This window comes from Somniosus microcephalus, chromosome 3, assembly GCF_052327205.1.
Source record: "Somniosus microcephalus isolate GS21.2 chromosome 3, FLI_Smic_1.0, whole genome shotgun sequence".
Classification (NCBI taxonomy): domain Eukaryota; kingdom Metazoa; phylum Chordata; class Chondrichthyes; order Squaliformes; family Somniosidae; genus Somniosus; species Somniosus microcephalus.
Genome location: NC_140989.1, coordinates 157,958,553 through 157,984,857, shown reverse-complemented (window position 1 = coordinate 157,984,857; position 26,305 = coordinate 157,958,553). Strand labels below are relative to the sequence as shown.

Below are 26,305 nucleotides of genomic sequence, written 5' to 3'. Positions count from 1 at the left end.
ATGATGTAGCTTCTACAGCTTTTTGGGGCAGCATATTCCATGGACCTACCACCCTCTGAGTGAAGTAGTTCCTCCTCATCTCAGTTTTGAAAGAGCAGCCCCTTATTCTAAGACTATGCCCCCTAGTTCTAGTTTCACCCATCATCGGGAACATCCTCCTTGCATCCACCCGATCCAACCCCTTCACAATCTTATATGTTTCAATAAGATCGCCTCTCATTCTTCTGAACTCTAATGAGTAGAGTCCCAATCTACTCAACCTCTCCTCATATGTCCATCCCCTCATCCCCGGGATTAACCGAGTGAACCTTCTTTGTACTGACTCCAGAGCAAGTATGTCCTTTCTTAAGTATGGACACCAAAACTGCACGCAGTATTCCAGGTGCGGTCTCACCAATACCTTGTACAACTGAAGCAATACCTCCCTATTTTTATATTCTATCCCCCTAGCAATGAAAGCCAACATTCCATTGGCCTTCTTAATCACTTGCTGCACCTGCATACTAACCTTTTGAGTTTCGTGCACCAGGACCCCCAGATCCCTTTGTACTTCAGTACTTTCCAGTTTCTTGCCATTAAGATAATAACTTGCTCTACGATTTTTCCTGCCAAAGTGCACACTTTCCAGTATTGTATTCCATCTGCCAAATCTCTGCCCACTTACTTAGCCTGTCTATGTCCCCTTGCAGGTTTTTTATGTCCTCCTCACTCACTACTTTCCCTCCCATCTTTGTATCATCTGCAAACTTTGATATGTTACACTCGGTCCCCTCCTCCAAATCGTTAATATAGATTGTAAAGAGTTGGGGACCCAGCACTGACCCCTGTGGAACACCACTAGTTACTGATTGCCAGTCTGAGAATGAACCATTTATCCCAACTCTCTGCCTTCTGTTAGATAGCCAATCCTCTATCCATGCCAGAATATTACCCCCAATCCCGTGATTTTTTATCTTAAGCAATAATCTTTTGTGTGGCACCTTGTCAAATGCCTTTTGGAAGTCTAAATACACTACGTCCACTGGTTCCCCTTTATCCACCCTATATGTTACTTCCTCAAAGAACTCCAGCAAATTTGTCAAACATGACTTCCCCTTCATAAAACCATGCTGACTTTGTCCTATTAAATTATGATTATCCAAATGTCCTGTTACTGTCTCCTTAATAATGGACTCCAATATTTTATCTACCACAGATGTTAGGCTAACCGGTCTATAGTTTCCAGCCTTCTGTCTACTGCCCTTTTTAAATAAGGGTGTTACATTAGCAGTTTTCCAGTCTTTCGATTAGGTACTTTACAGCCTTCCAGACTCAACATCGAGTTCAACAATTTCAGATCCTAACCACTGCTCCCATTGTTTTCAGATGGCAGGTACTGGTAATGATTCTGCTTTTGCCATTTACAGTTCCTCTAGATCCATCTTTTGTTTCTTTACTTGTCCCATTACCACCCTCTTTTGCCTTGCCCCATCATCCCTTTTATCATTTAAATCACTCCTGCCTTCCAAGCTATCACAGACCTTCCCTTTTGTTCTTGTCTCCTCCCCCCCACTTTTCCCTGCACCTGTGCTTGCTTAAAACCTGTTACATTTTCCAGTTCTGACGAAGGGTCACAGACCTGAAACGTTAACTCTGTTTCTCTTTCCACAGATGCTGCCTGACCTGCTGAGTATTTCTAGCATTTTTTGTTTATCTTTCAAATTCCCAACTGTCTAGCCTTTGGCCCGCCATTCACCATGGCATTTCTGCTCAATCACACCCTCACCTTCACAATTGATGCCCTAGTCCCCATTAAAACCATTACTCTCTCTCACCCTGGTCGTTTCCACTGGTACAGCCCTTATCTCCGCTCCCTTAAGTCCAAGGGATGTAGACTTGAACGTTTATGGCGGACAACTGGTTTAGCCATTCATCGCCAGATCCAAGATTGAGATTAACCGTTCAGCTGTCTCTGGCACAGGACCATATAAGGCACTAACGGGGGTCCTGCTCTCCGCTGCCAAAACGGCTCACTATTGCAGGATCATCCTGGAATGCAATGATAACCCCCGGCTTCTTTTCTCCACTACAAACAATCTTCTTAAACCCCTCTCCCCTGCCTCCTCCACTCTCACCTCCAACAACAAGTGCGAGGAGCTCATGGACTTCTTTGTCACTAAGATTGAGAAGTGTACGGTGATGCATTTTGGTAGAAGGAACAGGGAGAGGCAATATACACTTAATGGCACAGTTGTAAAGAGTGTGCAGGGACAGAGGGACCTGGGAGTTAATGTGCATAGGTCCCTGAAGGTGGCAAGACATATTGAGAAAGTGGTTAACAACGCATATGGGATCTTGGGCTTCAAAAATAGAGTTATTGAGTACAAAAGTAGAGAAGTTATGCTGAATCTTTATAAAGCACTGGTTAGGCCACGACAAGAATATTGTGTCCAGTTCTGGTCACCACACTTTAGGAAGGATGTGAAGGCCCTTGAGAGGGTGCAGAGGAGATTTACCAGAATGGTTCCGGGGATGGGGGATCTTAGCTACAAGGACAGTTTGGAGAAGCTGGATTTGTTTTCATTAGAGCAAAAGGAGGTTGAGGGGTGATTTGGTAGAGGTGTACAAGATTATGACGGGTTTGGATAGGCTAGACAGGGAAAGGCTGTTCCCTCTAGTTGATAGCACAAGGACTAGGGGACACAGATTTAAGGTTTTGGGCGCAACGAGTCAATATCGCCGCGGTACTACAGGCTTTCCTCCCTTTATTAAAGGGGAGGGGCCTGGCGCAGCGTGTCCCGGTGCCCAGCTAGGCCACCAGGGGTCAGGAGTGCCGGAAAACGAGCCCGACACTCAGGAAGAGTACCGGGCTCACAGAGAGCAGCCGGCACCCCACGGGGGGACTTCACAGGGGCCGGGAACAGCAACGGGGGCAGGTGCTGGCAGGCGACAGAAATGATCGCCTGCCACCTCCCCTTTAACTAGCGCTGCTCCAGCAACAGGTAGGCCCCCCTGACCCCGGCGGACATAGCGTCCAGCAGTAAGTTGGGGGATGCCACCCAATATTACAGCCGTGGCGCGAGCGGGGCGCTGCGCATGGCGATGATGTCATCGCCGGCAGCGCTAACGGTTAGCGCCACCGCTAACCTCCCGCTGAATTTCGCGGGAGGCGTTAGCGGCACTGCGCCCAGGCGCTAGTTGATTTGCGCCCCGTTAGCGCCCTCTTAGGCGCTAACAGGAGGCGCAAATCAACCGAATCTCAGCCTGGAGAGACCTGTACATCAAATCTGCTGGAAAGAACAATGGAGAGGCCCAGGGAAAGAACTCAGAATGCAGCCCCCATAGTCTCTTCTAAATCGATGCAAGGAAGATCAATCAAAATGAACCTGCAAAGTGCTGCTCAGTACCCAAAACTCCTCAACACAGCGTTGAATATCTCCATAAGTCTCTCTCTCTCACTCAGAATGAGTGGTGCAAAAATGTCGCTGACAAAAAAAGGCAGGAAGCGGTAGCCTTTAAATAGCACTCCCCCAGTCCCTTCCCAACTGCAAAACGCTCCCCTCAACCTGTCGTTGCTAGCGGCAGGTGGTAAGGTAAGGGGCGCCACTCAATATCTGGTCTGGGGCACTATACGCTCGACTGACGTCACGATCTGCGGGCGCAGGAGATCGTGGCGGTAGTGCTTAGCGCCGCCGCAAAGTGTCTGGTCAATTTCGTAAGTGGCGCAAACATCGCCGCGCCCTCTTAAGGCGCTAACGGGAAGCACAAACCAACCGAATTTTTTCCCCCATTATGACCATTCAGCTGCCTCTACCACTTCCCCCCCTTCCTCTAGCCCACCAGGACAAACCTCCTTTAAGCTTTCCCCCTACCCTAGCCCTGAACTCGCATCTTTCTCTAGTTTCTCTCCAATCTCCCCTCCTACTCTCTCCGAGCTCATCTTATCCATGAGACCCACCTCCTGCTTCCTCAACCCTATTCCCACTAAACTGCTGACCACCCAACTTTCTTTCTGGCCCCCATGTTAGCTGATAGTGCTAACGATTCTCTCTCCTCAGGTAGTGTCCCCCTCCCCATCAAATCTGCTGTCATCACCCCTCTCAAAAAATCCACCCTTGACCCCTCTGTCCTTGCAAACTACCACCTCATCTCCCCCAAAATTCCCGGAACTCCATGTTTGAATCCCTCCAATCGGGTTTCCGCCCCTGCTGAAACGGCCCTTATCAAAGCCACAAATGACATCCTATCTGACTGTGACCGTAGTGCTGTATCCCTCCTCGTCATTCTCAACCTGTCGGCAGCCTTTTGACATGGTTGACTACACCATCATACTCCAACATCTCTCCTCCGTCGTCCAGCTGGGTGGGACTGCACTCGCCTGGTTCCATTCTTATCTATTCAGTTGTAGTTAGAGAATCGGCTGCAATGGTTACTCTTTCCGCTCCTGCACCATTACCTCTGGAGTATCCCAAGGATCTATCCTTGGCCCCCTCCTATTTCTCATCTACATGCTACCCCTCGGCGACATCATCTGAAAACACGTCAGGTTTCGCATGTACGCTGACGACACGCAGCTCTACCTCACCACCACCGCTCTCGACCCCTCAACTGTCTCTAATTTGTCAGACTGCTTGACTGATATCTAATACTGGATGAGTAGAAATTTCCTCCAACTAAAAATTGGGAGACCAAAGCCATTGTCTTCGGTCCCCACCACAAACTTTGTTCCCTAGCCATTGACTTCACTCCTCTCCCTGGCAACTGTCTGAGGCTGAACCAGACCGTTCGCAACCTTGGTGTCGTATTTTGCACCAAGGTGAGCTTCCGACTACACATCTGCGCCATCACAAGACCGCCTACTTTCACCTCCATCACATCGCCTGATTCTGCCCCTGCCTCAGCTCAGCTGCTGCTGAAACCCTCATCCATGCCTTTGTTATCTCTAGACTTGACTATTCCAATGCTTTCCTGGCCAGCCTTCCATCTTCCACTCTCCATAAAATTGAGCTCATCCAAAACTCTACTGCTCATATCCTAACTCACACCAAGTCCCGTTCATTCATCACCCCTGCGCTCGCTCACCTACATTGGCTCCCGGTTCGGCAATACCTCAATTTTAAAATTCTCATCCTTGTTTTCAAATCCCTCCATGGCCTCACCCCTCCCTATCTCTGTAACCTCCTCCAGCCCTTCAACCCTCCGAGATCTCTGTGCTCCTCTAATTTTGGCCTCTTAATCATTCCACCTTTGGCGGCCGTGCTTTCAGCTGCCAACGTCCTAAGATCTGGAATTCCCTTCTTAAACCTCTTCGCCTCGCTACTGCTCTCTCCTCCGTTAAGACGCTGCTAAAAACCTAGCTCTTTAACCAAGCTATTGGTCATCTGTCCTAATATCTCCTTAAGTGGCTCGATGTCAAATTTTGTTGATAATGCTCCTTGGGATGTTTTACTACTTAAAGTGGCTTTTAAACAAAGCCACTGCAACTGAATCAGACTTCCGGGTTTCCCGACCAATTAACTGGAGCGTGTCCGATGATGTCACGGATGACTCTACTTCAGCTGAGCTATTTAAAGGAGCAATGCATAGAAGGTTGGTGGAGGTGGAAGACAGGTTGTGGGAACAGTGAGTTGTAAAAATTTGATAAAGCCCTTAAATATGCAGGCTCAACGACAGAAAGCAACCTCAAGATTCAGTGATGCCTCCTTGGAGATATTACTCCAAGGAGTCAGGGCCCGCAAGGACATCTTCTTCCCTGATCATGGAAGGAGGCCAGTTGGCCAGACTAAAAACACATGGCTGGAGATTGCTGAAGATGTGAGCAGCACGAGTATTGTTGGCAGGACCTGTATCCAGTGTTGAAGTTGCTTTAACGACCTCATGAGTTCAGGAAAGGTGAGTAAAATGCCATGTTCAACTACATCCTGATGTGTGTGTCACCCCAATCCCTTCATTCTGCCTTCCCAAGCCTACTCCTGGACATCACTCCTCACACCAACCTATCTTACAGGTGCATCCATCCTTCACTGTCTATGCACTTACTCACATTCCCATCTGACCATCGACCACTGACACTCACCCTCATCTCAATGCAATGTTACACCACTCCCTCATAGTCACTCTCAACAGATGTTTCCTATCCATCCCTTCCACTCATTCCATGACTCTCACTCAAAGGTCTCCTGTTTCCCTCCTTGCAGGAGGAGAGCACAGAACACCCGGGAGAGGCAGTGAACCGGTGGTGGTCCTTCAGTCATGATACCGCTCACTTCAGCAGAGGAGGTGGTGCTGGAGCTGAGCTGCGTTGCGGAGCTGCTAGCGCTGGGAGATGTCCCACCCACTGAGGAGGAAGACGACATGATGTTGCAGATCAAGGCTATGATGTGTTTGTCCATGGAGAGTGTGGCCACCCGCATGAAGTTGGTTCAGCATCTGGGAGCCATATGGGGCCATATGGGTACACTGGTGTCCATCCGGGGCCTCTCGGGCAGCAGTTTGCGCTGCTGCTGGTACCATGTCCACTTCAGGTTCCTCCTCCTCCCCGTGTTCTTCTGCTTCTCCTCCACATCCTCCTCCTCCGAAAAGGTTCTGCATTCTGCGCCTTGCTTCTCCTGCAGCTCCAATCCTCGCTGCTGCAGTGTGTTATACAGAGTGCAGCATACCACGATAATTCTGGAGACCCTGGCTGGTGCGTATTGAAGAGCTCCTCCAGATCTGTCCAGGCATCTGAAGTGTATCTTCAGCAGCCCGATTGCTTGCTCTATTACACATCTCATCGTCATTTGGCTTTTATTGTAACACTCTTCGGCCTCATTGCTTGGCCTCCTCAAGAGCATCATCAGCCACGTGTTCAGTGGATACCCCTTGTCTCCAAACAACCAGCCGGTAAGTCTGGTGGTAGGCGCAAAGAGCTGAGGGAGGGTGGACTGGCGCTGGATGCATGAATCATGACAGCTCCCTGGGAATCTGGCACACATATGCATGATGATCTTTTTATGGTTGCAGACAAGCTGCACATTGATGGAGTGGAAGGCCTTACAGTTCACGAACACTCCTGAGTGATCTGGGGGTGCCTTGATGGGCACATGTAAGCTGCCGATGGCACTCTGCACCTGTGTAAATTTCGCAAAATTCAGGCAGTTCCCCCCCCCCCCCAAAGATTATTTAATTAAAAGAGACCCTGGTTGGACTGATTTTAAAACCAGGGCACCCAAAATGGCTGCAGTAAACCTCGTGACCAGGCCGAATGCGATTTTAAAACAAAGGTTATGCAAAGTAAGCAGGTCAAGGAGTTCAAGTTTTAAACTAATCAAGGATTTTGTAAAGACTGATGAAATGGACAAAAGACTAACATTCCAGTCCTCAAGTGGGAATGGGCTCCATCAAGCCATTAGGCTCTCGGCATTTTAAATCGGGAACCGCTCACCGGAGACATTAAGCCTGAATGGGAGCAAATCACAACTTGTCTTTAACAACAGCCAGGGTTTCGAGGCTACTTTAGACATAACGACTATCACTCTACAGGTCATTTTTATAAACGTTTTTAAACATTTAAACGAGCTCACCCAAATCATACAAAGGATGAGCTGATTTAGCGCATGAGATAAGGGCTACCGAGAGGAGCATAAATATAGCCCCTCAGGAAGCCATGCTCTCTCTCTCCTCGCCTCCCCCGCCCTGCCTGCCACCACCCCAGGAAGAGGACCTACGAAGAAGGGCCCGTCCCGAGAGGTGAAATACCCTGCCAGAGACTATTTTATTACTTTGGTATTTTCACCTGGACGGTACCCTGTGCAGCATTGAAACCACGTGGCATCGAAAGGCAGCAGAGCAAAGAAGCAAGATTCTCGTCTGTTTAAACAACTCGGACTGGTGAGCATGGATTTCTGACCCCTCATAAGATAGCCTAGCGAGGTTTAGAGGGTGGGAGTTAAGGGGATTGCTAAAATTGTCATTTTAGTCATTTTCCCTCGATGTGCTGTTTATTTCCTATCCCTGTTAAGTGTAAGTGTACTGCATCCATATTATCCTTTGTATAGAATCATTCTCCGGTAATAAAATCTTGGTTTTTCTTTGCACCAAACCACTGGTCTGCTCGTTTTCTATATCGCTACCTGCAAATAAGTCCGGTGGTCAGAACTCAAAAGTGGTGAGCGATTCGAGCCGCTCAAAGGGGGTAGTCAGAGGCATAACTGACGAACCCAAGACACCCACACATTAAACCCCCTTACAGAATGGCGACCGCGGCAGGACCATCAGCAGCAGTAAGCGATATAGCAGACAGTGGTGCGGAGGAAGGAACAGCTATGGAAGAGAGGTTGTCCGATTATGTTTTTACAAAGGTGAATATCACCAAGAAGTGGATAAGCACTCTGTTAAAGGCTGAGTGTCCGATAGATGCTGCCGCCCAGTGGACAGGGAGTAAGAAACATAAAAGGTCAATAGAGAAAGCAGTGTGGCTAATGTGCTACAAGAAGCAGGTCCTACTATTGGATGGAGTTGTAGCGGCACAGGCTGCCAAGCTTAAGGAAGCAGCCCTGGAAGTCCAGGATAAGGAAATAGAGATTCAGGATAAGGCCCTAGCGGAGGAGAAATTGTTGACTGCCCTTAAGACGCTAAATCAGGAACGAGTGCAGACGGCAAGGGAACACAAAGCCAAAATAGAGTGCCTGGAGCACCAGATTAGTGAGGGCAAAAGTAACATGAGGCACAAGCTGGAGTATCTGGAGTGCCAGGTTACCGAGGCCAAGAATAGTGAGATAAGGTTGCGGGAGAAGAACGCCCGCCTTACCCAAGAAATACGAGAGCAGGAGGAGAAAGTTAAGGAGGTTAAGGCAGCGTATAGGTATGCGAGAGAACAGGGGTTTGAAGACACAGATCATGGCCCCTGCAGAGAGGAAATTGAAAATCTGAGCCTGGCTCTAAGGAAGGCAAAAGGCATGGTGTGCCTCATAAGCCCAAAGGCAGGCCAGTCGGGCTTTACCGGCAACCCAAGCAGAACAGTCCCGCAGGCAGCGCCTGTGGACGAGCTAGTCAGGGAACCAAAGGTTTCACGGCCACCACCCATAGCACCGAACTTTCAGCAGGTCTGGCGGCAAAGGGGGGTGGAAGATGAAGTGGTAGGGGAGGTACAGCAGCCCCCGTTAGATAGGTTGGGACCGGGACCGATGTGCCCCATCCGACAGCGGAGGTATGGCCCGCCCAGGGAGGACGCTGAACACGGGGCCATCCAAAACCAATTCGTCTTACCTCATGGCACCCAACAACTCAGGGCCATGGTGAGTTATATCCCCAAGCTCTCCGAAATGGGAGACCCCTCACTGCACTTCCGAGAGGTAGAGCAGGCAGCCTGCGTCAACAATTGCGATGACGCAGAGCAGGCCAAGATGTTGCTATTCTCTCTGGAGGGTAAGCTCCTCCAGACCCTTTTGGATGAGTGCAAAAAAGGGCAGAAGGGGTATGACAATTTGAGAGATGAGATACTGGAGGCCATGGGTATGAACGACGGCAGTCCATTCTCCCAAGTGGAGAGGACGGTTCAGCTCGCAGGGGAGGCCCCGCAGGCGTTCGCAGACAGGCTGTGGCCAGTCTACAATAGCGCGTATCTGGAAGTGGCGGATCGGGCATTCCTGACCCAGCCGCAGTTGACCCACTGGCTTCGTTGCCTGGTGTTGAACTGCCTACCCCAGATCCGAGCCAAGGCCGAGGCCTGGTTCGACCCCCGAAGCCCCCAAACTACCGAAGAGACCGTAATCCGTCAGCTCACGGTAGCCTATAAAAATGGCAGAAGTAACGAGGCGCCCCAGCAAAAGGGCAAAGTTTATGAGGTTAAACCTGGTGTCCAAAATAAGAAAGAGTGGCACCAGGAAGGGAACCGTCCCTCTCAAATCAAGCTAAATTGCTATGGGTGCGGGAAGGGCGGCCATTGGTGCAAGGATTGTAAAAATCCTTGGAAGGATAATAAAGGGAAGAATTCACCACCCCCAGCCCAAAAGGCAGAGGCAGGAGTTCCCACGGTCGAATCACTGTTAGAGTCGATGCGGGTTTTCCTGATCAGCCAGGGAAAAGTAGCAGCCACCACCGGTGCTTTGACCCCGTCTGCCCCATCCAACTCCCAGCAATGACTAGAACCAGCGCAGCCTGTCGACCTGTGTCCCCGCGAAAATGCTGAGGGGAGCAGGACCTATGTTAAGATGGGGGTGAAGACGGTGCAGGGGAGATATTCGGTGGACACTGGAGCTTCCAGCACGGTGGTCCATTCGGAAGACCTGACCAATTCACCCCGGTCTAACAAGGTCCCATTTAGCTTAATGGGACCCACAGGGAACGAGCAGGCTGGGGAAAGGTCAAAACCTTTGGCCATAGATTTAGGATCCCTCCATACCACGTGGGAGGGTAACCAAAAGACCGACGAGGTGGCCAAGCAGGGGGACAGGGAAGGAGAGTTCTGGGATCCCTGTAGAGCAGGCCCGGTAGCAGCAGTCCGGGACAAGGGAGGCACACAGGGGGTAACTTTGGCCCCGGACCAAAAGCAGGTCTACGAGCAGGCAGCAGGGAGCATGGGGAAGCAGCATCGGAATAACCGATTGCTGCTCGAACCTAACAAAAGTCACCAGTGGGAGATAGGGGACCAGATAATGGTGAAGAACTACGCCCGAGTGGGGAGTTTAGAGCCACTGTACATGGGACCCTATAGCATAGCGGATAAAGCCAGCCCCATGTTGTATGCAGTAAAATTGCCCCGGCACACAAAATGGTTTCATGTAAACCAATGCAAGCTGTTCAGGCCGGAGGCAAAGAAACAGGCAGCCAGGATCCAACCCGAGGTTAAAAATCCCCAGCCCACAGCAAGTTCAAGTACACCGGCTGTGCAGACAGGCGCAGTCGTGTGCGTCAGGGGAGGAGTCACCCAGCCCCCTGTTCAGACCACTCCCCCCATCTTCTGGGATTCAGGTGGGGAGGGGGAGGAGCCCGAGCCAGGTGACCCCGCCTACAACACAGGTTTTTAACCTGAAGGCGGAGACCCTCAGCCACTGGCAGCCGGCAGCGAGGGATTACCTGTCCCCAGCTTAGGTTTGGGAGGGGTGGGACTCAAGGGAGAGGACTCTCAGCCAGCGGTCGTGGGAAACCCACAGGCCGCGCCCACAAAGGCAAGGGTCCGAGCAAAAGGTCCACTCACCAAGGTGGCCCCACCAGTAGCCCTCCCTAGAAGGTCCCCTCAGACATCCCAGCCCAGAAAGGTATGGTCACCAACTCCCCAGCTTAAAACGACAGCCTCCCAAGCCAGGGAGAAGCTGAAAGACAAAGGTCCCCAGCTAGCAGCTACAGACTACAAGGGACCGGAAGTGCAGGTTAGTGCAGCCACGCCGCAGGGAGCAGCCTGCAACAGCCCAGACAGGAATTAAGCTGGCCGCCCGAAGACGGGCGGCAGATGTATATAGCTTTAGTAGTTTAAGTTTATAGTGTTAAGTTTAGGGTGTTTAATTTAATTCTAATTAAGGTGATGGTTAGTTTTAAGTAAGCCATCTCAGAGTATTGTCCATGTGAGTCAAGGTCGCGGGACCCGACCATACATCACCCGAGCCAGCAAGTCTCTAGGGAACCTGGCTGTATGCTTCTATATCTGTTACAGGAAAATTTCGGAATGTACGGAGGCGTAATCCTGCTCGCCCTGCTCGGGCTGAGCATCGGTAGGAGAGGGGACGTCGAGGACCACCACATCTTCGGGTGCTCGGGAAACAGGGCGCCGGTGGCAGTCGACGGTAGCGGCGTACGGGAGGCGGAGGAGACCACCGCTTACTTCCACGAGGGAACGTGGCTGGGGTGGCTGGGATCCAATTCATCCCAGTACTCCAGCCAGACCGGGTTCACCTACGGGGAGGCCTCCCTCCTGTGCCCCAGGATACGGATCGTTACTCCCAGGATTAGCGTCACTGTGGGCAAAAGGATATGTTTAACATGCAAGGGACATGTACCCCTGGATAGGTGGTGGTGGCTCAGGAAATTAAGTAAGGGCATGGGGAACCCCAGAGTTGAGTGGGAACGGTTGGGGAACGACACTCACTGGACTATCACAGGGACCCACGGGGGGTTAAGTGTGTGCTGGGATAAATGGTGGGAACCGGATCAGGGGATCTATGTCTGTATGTGGGGATCAGAGAAAGCCTGCCCCACAGGCATTTCCATCATTTTCAGCAGCCAGTGGCAAGATAACGGGAGGGGGATGGACTGGGAGTCTTGCCTGGACGCATGCGCGATCCCATACTCCCCAATCTCAGTTAATGCCACTGAACTAGTGGCCCGCCCCCGACAGCCCCTGCCCACGGCCGCGACGTCATGGACGATAGTAGAGGGATGCCCTGCCACCACCAAGGGACCAGGGAACGGCTTGGTGCTAGTACCTACAGACCAGGTGCTGTATCAAGAGGTGCACTACGTGATAACCTCCGTGATTTTAAACCTCACCGAGGTACACCTACCCGCGTGGTGCCCCACAGAGACCGCGCAGTTGTATCAAGCCCTCTTAAAAGATATGTTCCGTAAATTTCATGAGTTTGATTTTTCAGACGTTGACAGAACCGGACTATACACCCACGAGCTTTTGGACGGGATTGGGAGACAAAGAGGGGGTGCTTTTAACGATGTTACCAGATTCCCCCTCTCCCAGAACACCTCACCAAATTGCTGAAAGCCGTTTTAGTGTCACAAAAACACTTCTATACTCTGGAACAGAAGACTTTCCAGATAGGGGCTGACATTTTAGATATTACGACGCCGCCCTGGTGGGACGTTTTTGAAAATATAGAGGTCCCATCCTGGATCCATAGGGCATCCCACATCCTGGTGGTGTGTCAGTTAGGGATAGTTCTCTACCTGGTGTGCATCCAGTGTAGGAGAAAGGGTCCCAGATTAGAGTTTAAAACTCAAAGGGTGTGGAAGGAACATTATGCCCGGGTGGAAGAGACACCCGTTTGAGTTTTGCGTCGCATCACTTAAACGTGATGGTCGTTGTTTGTTATTTTTAATAAAGATTGTTTCTTCGTTTTATTGCATTATTTTAGTAAATAACTGGTTGATACTACAGAAAAAAAAATCTGTAATGTACCAAGTGGTGCAGGGGTGTTGGCCCCCTCCGCACTTGGATTTTGTAATGAACCGTATTTTCATCTATAGATGTCTATCGCACACTGCGTTTTCTCTAAGTACGGGAAATACATGTGTCAAGGGATTATGGATAGGTAAATACAGGGGAAGCTTGTTTATGGAGGATCAGAAAATTTTGTTCACCTTTGGAACATGGATACTGCAAGCAAGTTTTAGTATCCTAGGGGGGACTGTAAGTTTCGCAAAATTCAGGCAGTTCCCCCCCAAAGATTATTTAATTAAAAGAGACCCTGGTTGGACTGATTTTAAAACCAGGGCACCCAAAATGGCTGCGGTAAATCTCGTGACCAGGCCGAATGCGATTTTAAAACAAAGGTTTTGCAAAGTAAGCAGGTCAAGGAGTTCAAGTTTTAAACTAATCAAGGATTTTGTAAAGACTGATGAAATGGACAAAAGACTGTAACATTCCAGTCCTCAAGTGGGAATGGGCTCCATCAAGCCATTAGGCTCTCTGCATTTTATATCAGGAACCGCTCACCAGAGACATTAAGCCTGAATGGGAGCAATTCACAACTTGTCTTTAGCAACAGCTAGGGTTTCGAGGCTATTTTAGACATTCAATTCAATTCAATTCAAATCGCTTTATTGGCATGACAAGTTACATCTTATGTTGCCAAAGCATCGAAAAACATTCATGTTTGTACACAAAAATACAGATCTATCCATACAGTGTATAAACAGATATATCCCTGAGTGTATAAATATACTTTCATATAATTTATATACTCTTTTCTTATATTTAGACCTGTGGCCTTCTTCTCCCGAACCCTTCAGGGACCTGAAATCAGGCACTCTTCTGTCGAGAAGGAGGCACAGGCTATAGTGGAGGCAGTGCGGCACTGGAGACACTACCTAGCCGGCAAACGTTTCACCCTGCTCACCGACCAGCGGTCAGTGGCTTTCATGTTTAATAACAAAGGGGGAAAATCAAGAATGACAAAATACTCAGGTGGAGGATTGAACTATCCACGTTCGACTATGATATTATGTACAGGCCGGGAGCCCTTAATGAACCCCCAGACGCCCTATCGCAGGGAATGTGTGCCAGCATTCATACGGACAAATTACAGGGTCTCCACAACGACCTCTGTCACCCAGGGGTCACCCGACTATACCATTTTATGAAGTCCCGCAATCTGCCCCACTCCATCGAGGAGGTCAGGGCAATGACCAGAGCCTGCCGCACCTGTGCGGAATGCAAGCCTCGTTTCTACAGGCCTGACCGTGCACACCTTATCAAAGCCACACGGCCATTCGAGCGCCTAAGTCTGGACTTCAAGTGACCCCTTCCCTCTGCCGACCGTAACGTATACTTCCTCAATATCATCGATGAATATTCCCGCTTCCCCTTCGCCATTCCCTGCCCAGACATGACCAGTGCCACGGTCATCAAGTGTCTCTGTAATCTATTCTGCATGTTTGGCATGCCGAACTACATACACAGCGATAGGGGGACGTCATTTATGAGTGACGAACTGCGCCAGTTCTTGCTCTCAAAGGGGATAGCCACTAGCAGACCCACTAGCTACAACCCCCGGGGTAATGGGCAAGTGGAAAGGGAGAATGCTACTGTTTGGAAGGCTGTCACGTTAGCCTTAAAGTCAAAAGGCCTTCCGACCTCCCGCTGGCAGGAAGTCCTCCCAGACGTGCTCCACTCCATAAGGTCTCTGTTATGTACAGCCACTAACGCTACCCCTCACGAAAAGATGTTCGTTTTCCCCCGGAAATCCACCTCGGGCATATCTCTACCCACGTGGCTGACGTCTCCGGGGACAGTACTATTGCGGAAGCACGTGAGAGGCCATAAAACGGACCCCCTTGTGGAAAAGGTACAGCTCCTCCATGCAAACCCTCAGTACACCTATATCGAATACTCTGACGGGCGAGAGGACACTGTTTCCATAAAAGACCTTGCTCCCTCGGGGAGCGGAGAGAACGATGAGAGACTACCCGAGGAAGACCTACACCAAAAAGAGACAGGACGCCCAGAGGTATCAATACCCAACTTTAACCTGGAGGACACTGCAGATAACCTGGAAGACACTGCGGAGGCCCGGACAGCGGAGGAACCAGAATCCACTCCCCTAGAGGCACCCCAACTGGCTTTGCGCCGATCACTGAGAACCGCAAAACCTCCTGACAGACTCACTTATACCAACTTTTAAGAAACATCACCCCGGTGGACTAAATCTAAAGAAGGGGTGAATGTAATGAAATCTGTTTGTCTTGCCTGTATTCGTTTCGCACTCATGTATATTACCCTCCCCCACACGGTGTATAGTTTCACTTCCTCTTCCCTGACTAACCTGGAAGGTTCCAGGTCTTGGCTCTTGGCTCCGCCCCTGACCTCTCTTACTTAAAGATCCCAGGATCTGTATGACTCATTCCTGTGAGCCAGTCAGTGTGTTGAGATGTTAGCTCTGATCTTAGTGATTAAAATTGATGTGCCTTCAATAACCACAAAACTAGAAGTTATAGACTTTAACAAGTTGGCTGTAGTCAATTACCATCCGTTTCTTTTCGCTATTTTTAACTATGACTACTTGGGCACGCCACGGACTGGTACTGCATTCAATAATGCCTTCCCGCAGGAGTCTGTCCACTTCCGCCTTGATAAAGTGTCTGTCTTCCAGACTGTACCGTCTACTTTTGGTCGCTATGGGCCTACAGTTTGGAGCGAGATTAGCGAATAAAGAGGGCGGGCTGATTTTTAAGGTTGATAGGCCACAGACTGTGAGTGGTGGCTGGGACCCGCCATATGCTAGCGTGACACTTTCGTGGTGGCACTGGAAGTCCAGGCCCAAGATTACATTAACACAGAGTTCTGGCATCACGAGGAGTTTAAAATCCTTGTAGTCCGTGCCTTTTACAGTCAGTGTTACCACACAGTAGCCCAAAATGTCCGAAGTGTGGGGCTTAGCAGCCATAGCAATTCTGCTCCGTGTAGGGGTTACCGTTAATGAGTGCCGCCGTACCAGGCTAGGGTGGATAAAACTCTCGGTACTCCCACAGTCAATTAAACATTTGGTTAAATTCCCGTTTACCTGTATGTCCAGCATAGATTTTGTCAACGGGTGTGGCCTGGATTGATCCACCGTGATCGAAGCCACTGTTGGGCCCTGGGCGGCCGTTGAGTCGGGAAAAGATGGCGGATCCCAAGATGGCGGCCCGCACGGCACGCACAAGGCGGTGACGGAGTTGGAAATCGGATTCCCCCTGCAGACTTTGCTAAAATGCCCCTTTTTCTTACATTTGAAGCATGTAGCGTCCTTCGCTGGGCATCGTTGTCTGGGGTGCTTGGCCTGGCCGCAGAAGTAGCATTTCGGGCCTCGAGACATTGCCGCTGTAGTAGGACTCCTGGGTGAACTTCTGTGTGGGGACTCCGGCGGTGTAGAGCTGGTCTGAGACCTGGATGGGGAAGATGGCTGATTCCAAGATGGCGGCCCGCTCGGCGCGCACGAGGCGGTGAGGGCCGCATGGCCGGAAGAATAAGAGTCAGAGTTTTTCTGGGCCACGTCCAGCGATCGCGCAGTGGCCACTGCCTTTTTTAAGTCCAGGACCTCCTTCTCCAGCAGTCTCTGCCGGGTATAATTCGATTTGAGGCCCGTGATGAAGGAATCGTGGACCAATTCGTCAGAGTACACGTTGGCCATCACGGCCTTGCAGTTACAGTCCCGGACCAAGTCCTTTAGGCCCTGTAAGAAATCGTCCATTGATTCCTCAGGTCGCTGCCTGCGTGTAGCCAGCAGATGTCTGGCATACACTTCGTTTACTGGCCTCTGGTATTGGGCCTTCAGGATAGTGATGGCCTCTGTGTAAGAGGTGGCGTCCCGGATGAACGAATAAATCCGATGATTAACGCGAGTAGTCAGTAGACTCAGTTTATCTACCTCGCTAGCGGATGAGGCCCTCGCGAAGAGTTCAAAGCATTTGAGCCAGTGTCCAAATTGATGTGATGCTTCAGCAGAATGTGGATCCAAGTCCAGATGCTCTGGTTTTAGGAGTCGATCCATCCTAGTATTCTTTAGTGATTAAAATTGATGTGCCTTCAATAACCACAAAACTAGAAGTTATAGACTTTAACAAGTTGGCTGTAGTCAATTACCATCACTCTACAGGTCATTTTTATAAACGTTTTTAAACATTTAAACGAGCTCACCCAAATCATACAAAGGATAAGCTGATTTAGCGCGTGAGATAAGGGCTACTGAGAGGAGTATAAATATAGCCCCTCAGGAAGCCATGCTCTCTCTCTCTCTCCTCGCCTCCCGCGCCCTGCCTGCCACCACCCCAGGAAGAGGACCTACGAAGAAGAGCCCGTCCCGAGAGGTGAAATACCCTGCCAGAGACTATTTTATTACTGGGGTATTTTCACCTGGACGGTACCCTGTGCAGCATTGAAACCACGTGGCATCGAAAGGCAGCAGGGCAAAGAAGCAAGATTCTCGTCTGTTTAAACGACTTGGACTGGTGAGCATGGAATTCTGACCCCTCATAAGATAGCCTAGTGAGGTTTAGAGGGTGGGAGTTAAGGGGATTGCTAAAATTGTCATTTTAGTCATTTTCCCTCGATGTGCCGTTTATTTCCCATCCCTGTTAAGTGTAAGTGTACTGCATCCATATTATCCTTTGTATAGAATCGTTCTCTGGTAATAAAATCTTGGTTTTTCTTTGCACCAAACCACTGGTCTGCTCGTTTTCTATATCGCTACCTGCAAATAAGTCCGGTGGTCAGAACTCAAAAGGGGCGATAGATTCGAGCCGCTCAAAGGGGGTAGTCAGAGGCATAACTGACGAACCCAAGACACCCACATAGTAAAACCCCTTACATCTGTGGGAAGCCAGCCAGAGCCGCAAAGCCAAGCACCCACTCAGTCTGACTGGCTTCATCAGTGGCAAAGTGTACATACGTACATCGGTCCCCACCACAAACTCCGTTCCCTAGCTACTGACTCCATCACTCTCCCTAACATCTGTCTGAGGTTGAACCTCACTGTTCGCAACCTTGGTGTCATATTTGACCCTGAAATGAGCTTCCAACCACATATTCGCAGCATAACAAAGACCGCCTACTTCCACCTCTGTAACATCGCCCGTCTCTGCCCTTGCCTCAGCTTATCCACTGCGGAAACCCTCATCCATGCCTTTGTTAACTCTAGACTTGGCTATTCCAACGCACTCCTGGCTGGTCTTCCACATTCCACCCTACGTAAACTTGAGGTCATACAAAACTCGGCTGCCCGTGTCCTAACTCGCACCAATTCCCGTTCGCCCATCACCCCTGTGCTCGCTGACCTACATTGGGTCCCGGTTAAGCAGCGCCTCGATTTCAAAATTCTCATCCTTGTTTTCAAATCCCTCCATGGCCTCGCCCCTTCCTATCACTGTAATCTCCTTCAGCCCCACGAGCCCCCCCCCCCCCCCCCGAGATATCTGCGCTCTTCTAATTCTGCCCTCGAGGATCCCTGATTATAATCGCTCAACCTTTGGTGGCCGTGCCTTCTGTTGCCTAGGCCCTAAGCTCTGGAATTCCCTGCCTAAACCTGTCCGCCTCGCTACCTCTCTTTTCTCCTTTAAGACGTTCCTTAAAACCTACCTCCTTGACCAAGCTTTTAGTCACCTGCCCTATTTATCCTTATGTGGATCGGTGTCAAATTTTTTGTCTTAAAATACTCCTGTGCAGCGCCTTGGGACGCTTTACTACGTTAAAGGTGCTATAGAAATACAAGTTGTTGTTGTTGTTGCCTTGTCAAACATGTCATCGGTCACTGGTGGTTCATTTGTCGGCAGCCAACTGTGAAATCCTGCAAATGTCTCCTGCAGATCCCTGGAAGGAGCCTGAGGCGAAGAAGTTGAGGGAGGTGGTGACTTTGACAGCCCTGGTAACGTGTGTCCACCAGGTTCACTTGGCAGCAGGTCTTCTTCCAGCAGGCTACAAATGTCTGCCACGACCTGATGCGATAGCCTGAGCCTCCTAAGGAACTGGTGTTCTATCATGTCCAGGAAGCTGATCCTCTGCCTATATACCCTGTGTTGGGGGTATCGCCTCCGGTGAGCTGCTCTCCTGTGCTCATCCCCTCTCTCCTGGTCGGTGAGGAGAAGGCTGCTGCTGCTCCTGCTGATGTTATTGCTGCTGGTTTTCATCTTGGTCCTCATCTGAGGTCCAAGGTGAAACAGCATAAGCAGCACCCATGCTGATCTGATATATGACAGATGTAAAGTGGAGATCAGAGGCACAATCCTCCAATGTAGTGAGAGCGACCTCCAAAGTTGTAGAAATCACCTGCAAACTCCTGAAAGCAAACTCCCAGCATAAGTGGTGTCAGCAAGAGCCTTTGCTTTAGGCAAGAAGCAGGTGTGAGTACTGATGTGATTTTTTTAAATTGTCATTTGTTCAGCTTCCACAATTGCCACTGTGCTCTCGCCTTACTTTCACTGGCAAGGTTCAGCAAACCCAGGAATCCCTTGGACAGCCAGTAAAAGCTGCAACATCAGGTAAAAAAGGCTACTACTAGCCTCTTAACGATCTCTAAACTGCTTTAATTAGGTCACCCGCCTCGCCCGAGTGGGTCTCTGGTGCACTGATTAACACATCTGAGTTAAAGGCATAAGCCGACGGGTTGAAAGCGGCTTCCCGACACGCTGTCAATTTCAGTGCTTTTAACTGCCCATCCGCTTGCATACCAGCACACTCTTCAAAGTAAAAATTCAGCCCTAGCTGTTTTTCTATAACATCCTTCGGTAAAGATTCCATTATTTTTCTTACACCCAATGCTAAACTAACTGGTCTATAGTTCCTTGGACTTGTTTTTTCTACCTTTTTAAATACAAGAATAACATTAGCTGTCTGACAGTCCTCTGGCACTATTCCCATTTCTAATGAATTTTTATAGGTATGTAATAATGCCTCTGCTATCTCTTCCCTAGCTTCTTTTAATATATACGGATGCAATCTATCTGGGCCTGGGGTTTTATACTCTCTAGGTTTGATTAGTTTATCAATTATGTTCCCCTTTCTATCATAAATGTCTTTATATTTTTTTTAAATGTCATTCTAATGGCATGATCACCTTGTTGGTCTCCCTGGTAAATACTGAGGCAAAGTAATTGTTCAAAATTTCTGCCATTACTTGCGAATTTATCTTGTACATCCCTTAGTGGTCCTATCCCTATCCTGATTTTTCTTTTGTTATTTATGTGTCTGTAGAATACTTTACTATTTCTTTTTATATTCCTTGATAATTAAATTTCGTAGTTCCTCTTTGCCTTCCTAATTGTTTTTTTTTACTTCTTTCCTAACCTCTATGAATTCCCCTTTGTCATCCTCTCCTTTGTTGTCTATGTACTTAGTATATGCCTTTTTCTTTAGTTTCAATTATGCTGTTATGTCTTTATTCATCCATGGTGTCTCTAAGTATTGGCTAGTTTGCTCATTTAATGAGGAGTTAAAATTATATCAGAATATGTAACTTAGCATTAATAGTGGTAAAACAGTCATTAATGCCAGGTCTGCTGTTTTGTGATTGGCACTAGATTGGTATTATAATTACTGAAACATGGAAAATAGGGCCCCAACTTGCAAATAATATCCCACTAATAACTTATTTTGATTAATTCAATGTACAGTAATACCTTAGTACTACCTTAGTATTATTGTACTGTATATTTGAACATGCATTATAGTGTTCTGTTAAAATATACATTACTAGCTGGGGGTGCCCGGCGGTGCCGAGGCTTTTTTGAGGGCATGTTGTTGTTGGAAGAGAGAGGGGGAGCGACTGGGGGGAAGAGAGAGAGGGAAGGAGAGAGAGAGAGAGAGAGAGAGGGGGAAGGAGAGAGAGAGAGAGAGAGAGAGAGACGGAAGGAGAGAGAGAGAGGGAAGGAGAGAGAGAGAGAGAGGGAAGGAGAGAGAGAGAGAGAGAGAGGGAAGGAGAGAGAGAGAGAGAGAGGGAAGGAGAGAGAGAGAGAGAGAGAGGGAAGGAGAGAGAGAGAGAGGGAAGGAGAGGGAGAGGGAAGGAGAGAGAGAGAGGGGGAAGAGAGAGAGAGGGGTAAGGAGAGAGGGGGGAAGGAGAGAGAGAGGGGGGAAGGAGAGAGAGAGGGGGGAAGGAGAGAGAGCGAGAGAGGGGGAAGGAGAGAGAGAGAGAGAGAGGGAAGGAGAGAGAGACGGGGAGAGAGAGAGACTGGGGGAGGGAGAGAGAGAGACTGGGGGGAGAAGAGAGAGAGAGAGATTGGGGGAGAAGAGAAAGAGAGAGAGATTGGGGGAAGAGAGAGAGACTGGGAGTGTGTGAGAGAGAGACTGGAAGTGAGTGAGAGAGAGAGAGACGGAGTGTGAGAGAGAGACTGGGAGTGTGTGAGAGAGAGAGAGAGAGAGAGAGAGAGATTGGGAGTGTGAGAGAGAGACTGGGAGTGAGAGAGAGAGACTGGGAGTGAGAGAGAGAGAGAGAGAGAGAGACTGGGAATGTGAGAGAGAGAGAGAGAGACTGGGAGTGTGAGAGAGAAAGAGAGACTGGGCGTGTGAGAGAGAGAGAGACTGGGCGTGTGAGAGAGAGAGAGAGACTGAGAGTGTGAGAGAGAGACTGGGAGTGTGTGAGAGAGAGAGAGAGAGAGACTGGGAGTGAGAGAGAGAGAGAGACTGGGAGTGTGAGAGAGAGAGAGAGAGACTGGGGGGAGAAGAGAAAGAGAGAGAGATTGGGGAAGAGAGAGAGACTGGGAGTGTGAGAGAGAGAGAGAGAGAGACTGGGAGTGTGTGAGAGAGAGAGAGAGAGAGACTGGGAGTGAGAGAGAGAGAGAGACTGGGAGTGTGAGAGAGAGAGAGACTGGGAGTGTGAGAGAGAGAGAGATTGGGAGTGTGAGAGAGAGACTGGGAGTGAGAGAGAGAGACTGGGAATGTGAGAGAGAGAGAGAGAGAGACTGGGAGTGTGAGAGAGAGAGAGAGAGACTGGGAGTGTGAGAGAGAGACTGGGAGTGAGAGAGAGAGAGAGAGACTGGGTGTGTGTGAGAGAGAGAGAGAGAGACTGGGAGTGTGAAAGAGAGAGAGAGAGACTGGGAGTGTGAGAGAGAGAGAGAGAGAGAGAGAGACTGGGAGTGAGAGAGACAGAGAGACTGGGAGTGAGAGAGAGAGAGACTGGGAGTGAGAGAGAGAGAGAGAGAAACTGGGAGTGTGAGAGAGAGAGAGAGAGAGAGACTGGGAGTGAGTGAGAGAGAGAGAGACTGGGAGTGAGAGAGAGAGAGAGAGAGACTGGGAGTGTGTGTGTGAGAGAGAGAGAGAGAGACTGGGAGTGAGAGAGAGAGAGAGAGAGAGAGAGACTGGGAGTGTGTGAGAGAAAGAGAGACTGGGAGTGTGTGTGAGAGTGAGAGAGACTGGGAGTGAGACAGAGAGAGAGAGAGAGAGAGACTGGGAGTGTGTGAGAGAGAGAGAGACTGGGAGTGTGAGAGAGAGAGAGAGACTGGGAGTGTGTGAGAGAGAGAGAGAGAGAGACTGGGAGTGAGAGAGAGAGAGAGACTGGGAGTGAGAGAGAGAGAGAGAGAGACTGGGAGTGTGAGAGAGAGTGGGAGTGTGAGAGAGAGAGAGAGAGAGAGAGTGGGAGTGTGAGAGAGAGAGAGAGAGAGAGTGGGAGTGTGTGTGTGAGAGAGAGAGAGTGGGAGTGTGTGACAGAGAGAGAGAGAGAGAGAGACTGGGAGTGTGTGAGAGAGAGAGTGGGAGTGTGTGTGAGAGAGAGAGAGAGAGACTGGGAGTGTGAGAGAGAGAGAGAGAGAGAGAGAGACGGAGTGAGAGAGAGAGAGAGACTGGGAGTGAGAGAGAGAGAGAGAGACTGGGAGTGTGAGAGAGAGAGAGTGGGAGTGTGAGAGAGAGAGAGAGAGAGAGAGAGAGTGGGAGTGTGAGAGAGAGAGAGAGAGAGAGTGGGAGTGTGTGTGTGAGAGAGAGAGAGAGTGGGAGTGTGTGACAGAGAGAGAGAGAGAGAGAGAGACTGGGAGTGTGTGAGAGAGAGAGTGGGAGTGTGTGTGAGAGAGAGAGAGAGAGACTGGGAGTGTGAGAGAGAGAGAGAGACTGGGAGTGAGAGAGACAGAGAGACTGGGAGTGAGAGAGAGAGAGACTGGGAGTGAGAGAGAGAGAGAGAGAAACTGGGAGTGTGAGAGAGAGAGAGAGAGAGAGAGAGACTGGGAGTGAGTGAGAGAGAGAGAGACTGGGAGTGAGAGAGAGAGAGAGAGAGACTGGGAGTGTGTGTGTGAGAGAGAGAGAGAGAGACTGGGAGTGAGAGAGAGAGAGAGAGAGAGAGAGAGACTGGGAGTGTGTGAGAGAAAGAGAGACTGGGAGTGTGTGTGAGAGTGAGAGAGACTGGGAGTGAGACAGAGAGAGAGAGAGAGACTGGGAGTGTGTGAGAGAGAGAGAGACTGGGAGTGTGAGAGAGAGAGAGAGACTGGGAGTGTGTGAGAGAGAGAGAGAGAGAGAGACTGGGAGTGAGAGAGAGAGAGAGACTGGGAGTGAGAGAGAGAGAGAGAGAGACTGGGAGTGTGAGAGAGAGAGAGTGGGAGTGTGAGAGAGAGAGAGAAGAGAGAGTGGGAGTGTGAGAGAGAGAGAGAGAGTGGGAGTGTGTGTGTGAGAGAGAGAGAGAGTGGGAGTGTGTGACAGAGAGAGAGAGAGAGAGAGAGAGACTGGGAGTGTGTGAGAGAGAGAGTGGGAGTGTGTGTGAGAGAGAGAGAGAGAGACTGGGAGTGTGAGAGAGAGAGAGAGAGAGAGAGAGAGAGAGACGGAGTGAGAGAGAGAGAGAGACTGGGAGTGAGAGAGAGAGAGAGAGAGAGAGACTGGGAGTGTGAGAGAGAGAGAGTGGGAGTGTGAGAGAGAGAGAGAGAGAGAGAGAGTGGGAGTGTGAGAGAGAGAGAGAGAGAGTGGGAGTGTGTGTGTGAGAGAGAGAGAGAGTGGGAGTGTGTGACAGAGAGAGAGAGAGAGAGAGAGACTGGGAGTGTGTGAGAGAGTAGAGTGGGAGTGTGTGTGTGAGAGAGAGAGAGAGAGAGTGGGAGTGTGAGAGAGAGAGAGTGGGAGTGTGTGTGAGAGAGAGAGAGAGAGAGACTGGGAGTGTGTGAGAGAGAGAGAGAGAGAGAGAGAGAGAGAGACTGGGAGTGTGTGAGAGAGAGTGACTGGGAGTGTGAGAGAGAGAGACAGACTGGGAGTGTGAGAGAGAGAGAGAGACTGGGAGTGAGAGAGAGAGAGAGAGAGACTGGGAGCGCGAGAGAGAGCGAGAGAGACTGGGAGTGTGTGAGAGAGAGAGAGTGGGAGTGTGTGAGAGAGAGAGAGACTGGGAGTGTGTGTGTGAGAGAGAGAGAGAGTGGGAGTGTGTGAGAGAGAAAGAGAGAGAGAGACTGGGCGTGTGAGAGAGAGACTGGGAGTGTGAGAGAGAGAGAGAGAGAGAGAGAGAGACTGGGAGTGTGAGAGAGAGAGAGATTGGGAGTGTGAGAGAGAGAGAGAGACCTGTGAGTGAGAGAGAGAGAGAGAGACTGGGAGTGTGTGAGAGAGAGAAAGACTGGGAGTGTGAGAGAGAGAGAGAGTGGGAGTGTGTGTGTGTGAGAGAGAGAGAGAGAGAGACTGGGAGTGTGAGAGAGAGAGACTGTGAGTGTGAGAGAGAGAGAGAGACTGGGAGTGTGAGAGAGAGAGAGAGTGGGAGTGTGTGAAAGAGAGAGAGAGAGACTGGGAGTGTGAGAGAGAGAGATTGGGAGTGTGAGAGAGAGATAGGGAGTGTGAGAGAGAGAGACTGGGAGTGTGAGAGAGAGAGAGACTGGGAGTGTGAGAGAGAGAGAGAGTGGGAGTGTGTGAGAGAGAGAGAGAGAGAGAGAGAGAGACTGGGAGTGTGAGAGAGAGAGACTGGGAGTGTGAGAGAAAGAGAGAGACTGGGAGTGTGAGAGAGAGATTGTGAGTGTGAGAGACTGGGCCGCCGCGGCCGCTCACCTGGTGGCTTTGGGTCGGGCTCTGGGGCAAGGCTGTTGATGCCGCGGGGAAGGTTTGTGCGCGGCGGCTCCCGGCACGGACCGCCGCGGCCGGTTACCTGGTGGCTTTGGGTCCGGCTCTCGGGCGGCGCGGTTGACGCCGCGGGGAGCCCCGGGACCGGGCCGAAGGGGTGAAAGCCCGAGTGAGTCCCCGGGCCGCAGCCGCAAACTGAGCCGAGCCCTGATGCCGTTGGCCGAGGTGAAGACGGTGACCTGGTCGCGGAACTGAACGGCCTTCAGCAGGTTCCGGGCATTGTCTAAACTGGCGACTAAAACAAATCGATCGGCGTCCGCCTCGGGCCCAGGGGGCAGCGGCATCGCGCTGGGAATCCGCTCAACTCAAGGCCCAGGCTACCCGGGCTGCTAGGCTGTGCCCGGCCCCGGCACAGCCACTCGAAATGGCCGTCAAAGTAGGCCAGCCTCTGGGCGAAGGGCAGGGGATCACTTCATTTCTAACTGTTCCTAAATACAACTTAAAACTGAAATAAATTGTTCTTTTCTTTAGTTCCCTAACACACAGAAAGTGGCAAAAATAAATAAAGTTAGGAATCAAGATGGCGGCCACTCACCTCCGGTCAGAAGGATTAGGCCCGCCCACACACGCAATGTGACGCACCGATTGGTCAACCATCAGGTCACTGAACTGTAGGATTGGTCAATCATCACGTCACTCAACTGTAGGATGGCCCGCCCGCACACGCAATGAACCCGCCCCCCGTGACGCAGCGATTGGTCGACCGTCGGGTCGCTCGACTGTACAATTGGTCAACCTTCACGTCACTCAATGCTAATGAAGGGATAATGAGCGGAATTTTGAACGTTTTTTGGATACCGTCGGCACAATTTTTGTCTCACCGAAAAGTAAATACGCTTATGACCGTTCCGGAATCGTAAGCTTTCTTTTGATGTAACACGCGTGTAGGTACGCTCTATAACTTTTGAGTGTATAGAGTACAGACAGACAAACAGACAGAAGAGCAATTATATATAATATAGATTTATAGCCTCTTCTATAGCAGGGAAGAGTATTTTGAGTGGCAGTGCGTCAGATATACACAATTTTACTGTAAATTTAAGCTGTAATAGAAAAGCAAGTTAATTGCACATTGCATTATTTTTTCAGTGTAATAGTCATCGTATTAATGCAACAGAGTTTTAATATAACAATAAAACTGCATTAAATATA

General features: G+C 50.0%; 1 protein-coding gene across 9 annotated transcripts in view; it reads right to left on the bottom strand.

Annotated features, from left to right (window-relative positions):
* Positions 1-26,305, bottom strand: part of cfap61 (cilia and flagella associated protein 61) — a 383,529-nt gene that overhangs the window by 36,403 nt on the left and 320,821 nt on the right. The gene's annotated exons all lie outside the window — the stretch shown is intronic.